This window comes from Triticum dicoccoides, chromosome 1A (assembly GCF_002162155.2).
Source record: "Triticum dicoccoides isolate Atlit2015 ecotype Zavitan chromosome 1A, WEW_v2.0, whole genome shotgun sequence".
NCBI classification, from domain to species: domain Eukaryota; kingdom Viridiplantae; phylum Streptophyta; class Magnoliopsida; order Poales; family Poaceae; genus Triticum; species Triticum dicoccoides.
Genome location: NC_041380.1, coordinates 589,511,040 through 589,514,257, shown reverse-complemented (window position 1 = coordinate 589,514,257; position 3,218 = coordinate 589,511,040).

The following is a 3,218-nucleotide window of genomic DNA, read 5'->3' as shown; positions in this document are numbered from 1 at the left end:
TCTTATATTTGAAAAGTTCATTATATTTGCTTTCAATTTTTAATTGACAAATCAAATAATATATTCTCAAAATTTAACTTCATAAAATCCTAGCCAGCGCATCCAGCAAGCCACTTTGCTAGTTTATACAACAATGAAGAAGAGTAGATCCCCCCTCCCCTCCCGGCCCCCGCGTCGTCCGCTTCGGGCGACTCGGGCGGCGACTAGGGTTTCCTCGTCGCGCCGCCGATCCCTCACCCTTCCTCCCTCGCCGCCACCTGAGAAAGCCGCCGGATCCGCTCGTGCGGTCGCCCGTGAAGGTGGCGGCGAGGCTTCGGTCGCTCCCTCCTCGAGGAGGACCTTGGATCTGGGGCGGCGGCCCTTCTTGGCAAGGCGGCGGCGCCTTCGCGGCCGGCGTCGTCCGCGGGTGAGCTCTGGCCGGCGGCCTCGACCACGCGGGTGGTGAGACGACGGCGGGTGGCGGCGGCGGCGCGGTGGTCTTCCCCGCCTCGTCAGATCTGAAGGTGGCTCCTTTCCCCTGTCTCCCTCGTCCCCGCCGCTTCTCGCCTGCCTCCCTCCGAGCGCCGGTTTGATGTGGGTGGGTGACCGGTGGTCTGGTTTTGGGCCGCGGGAAACCGCTGGCCGGCGTGGCCGGCCTGGCAGCAGCGACGTTCCCGACGCCGTCTCCTCCTTGGAGGTGCTGCAGAGGCCTTCCCCTTTCCACCCCTGCTCCTCCTCCCGGGTGAAAACCCAAAATCCGGCTTGGATTGGGCGGCGACGGCGCGCTGTGTGTCGTGCTCTTCCTTGGGGGCGCCGCCTGGGGAGGGATGCGTTCAGGTGAGGGGTTCATGGTCAGAGCTTGGGCGGCTTGGGTGGTCCGGTGACGATGGGGCCACAAGGTTCGGCATGGCTGTAGGCGTTCGGCTGCCTGGCAATGCTCCTCGGTGGCCTGTCGGCTCTCCTGATGCCCCTGCTGCCTTTCTTCAGTAGCCGCACCTGGTGGTTTTCCTGCAGCTCTCAGGCGTTCTAGGTTGTGGCGAGGCGGCAGTCGTGGAGAGCTCGAAAGTTCAAGTGGTGATGTGCTGCGGCTGCTCCAGGTCCTGAAGCTATCACGTCCCCTGCTCTAGGGTGAGCGTCTCTCAAGTCCGCCGGGTAGGCGCCTTGCGAGCCATGGCGAGAGGGAAGGGTCCCTTTGCGGCGAGAGAGACGGCGGATGTGTAATGTCTCTCTACTTGGGCGTTGGTCGGGCTCACTTTCCACACTTTGTTGCAAGCAGGTCCTCGGCGTGCTCGTGTGTGCCTCATCCCTAGATGGTTTGTTTGGCTGTAGTCTTCGGCTAGGACAAGCTTGTTCTTTGTGTTTGTGCGAACCGTTGAGTTGTAAGCCTCCTAGGGTGTCCCCTTGTATCGTTCGATCGTGGGGTCTGTGTGTGTCTGTATCTCCTGGCCGGTTGATGGCTTTGTTAATTCAAAGCCGGGCTCTTCGCGAGCCTTCGTTCTAAAAAAAAAATGTGATAATATATTCCAAGTCCACACGCACGTTCTCTACGTCGTCTCTGCTTTATTAAGGACTTGACTTGATTTTTGCATCAAACATATTTGTGCTACCACTTGAAAGTGCACTCGATAATAACCTCAGAAATAAACTATTTTCACTCCTTGTCAGATGTCTTCTTGCTCCACTACTCTTGATCACTAACATCAAAAACTGTCGCAAACATAGAGTCACCATAATGCACCCTCCATAATCGCAAGACCCATGTGTTAATCGGACATCGTTTTCCCACACGTGAAGTTTACTTCCCGTCATATGGAATTATACGCAACTGCCATATGGAGCACGCTTCAAAAGGCAGTCTTGAAATGCCATATATGGCAACTGGGAGGCCAGATATGAAGGATGCTCCATAATTTAGCTATTCCTGACAACATGGCAACGTTAACACGTCAGATTTGGCACGCCGCGTCCACAATTCTTTGTCATGAAATCCCCAGATGGATTCAACGCAAACTTCAACCTCTCATATGGAGGTGATTTTGGGCTCCTTCTCATCCATGCCGAGGGGTTTCAGCTCAGTGTCTAGCACCACAAGAAATGGATAACAATGGTGAAAACAGTTGGGAGCTGGTGGACAGAATTTCTGTGCGTGCGGCATGAGGATACTGTGCTGGTTGGGGTCGGGGATCATGCTGAATTTGTTTTCATGTGTCTGCAGACAAATGGGGCTACCATTTTCGTTAACCCAAGGAGCGGGAACGAGATGGTATATGAAATGACAGCATGTGGCATGTATTGCAATCGTGTCGCACTTCGTGTGTAGGACGAGACAACAATAATGGATGCGAAATATGAAACTTTGACTAGGTAGTATGATATGATTGGTTGCCCCATTCCTACACTTGTAATTCTGAAATTTGTACGACCATTTTCCACCATGAATATTTCATCCTTGTGGGGTGCAGAAATCTTCTCATTATCCAATTTTTTTGGGCAATCTTGCAAAACTTCCACTAGTCCATATCAATGATTACAGGAACTAAAATAGGATCATAAGGTAGACCAAGCCCTTGTGGCATTGTTTGTACTGTTCTTTCTGATATAATACTACAGGGGGCGTGTTTGTTCAAAATAATAATAATCTTGCTATTGATATATAAGCATTCAGCTGAAGGGAGGAAGTAGAGGTCGAAGCGTCACTGCTGCAGTACCAAACAGCCTTCTAAATGTCAGCAGTTTACTAGTACTCGTAGATCTGTGGAGCTCTTCCGGACGAAGCAACAGTCCTCCTTCCCAGCAAACCAAGCCTACGATGTTGTATGACAATTGTTGGACAAGATTCTTCGTCATACTTCCTCCATCCTGAATTACTTGTCACATAAATAGATGGAAATGGAGATTTTTTTTTTCAAAACTATGACGTATTTTATAGCAAATTCGGAAACTATAGCATGCAGTGGAGAAAAATCAAAACTAGCACCCCGTCGGCCACGCGTGGGCCAAAAAGGGTGTTTTCGGCCTCCCCTTGGCCAAAATGGACTTTTCGGCCGTGCCTTGGCCGAAGAGGTGCGTACCTGGGCCGAAAAGACCTTTTTGTCAGTAGTAGGCCGAAAAGTCTTTTTTGATCAGGAGTATGCCGAAAAGTCTCTTGGGCCCACCTTTTCCCGTTAATGGTTGGCCGAAGTTGCATGGCTCCACTCTTCGGCTTACGTTAGGCCGAAATGTATTTTTTTACTTTGGCA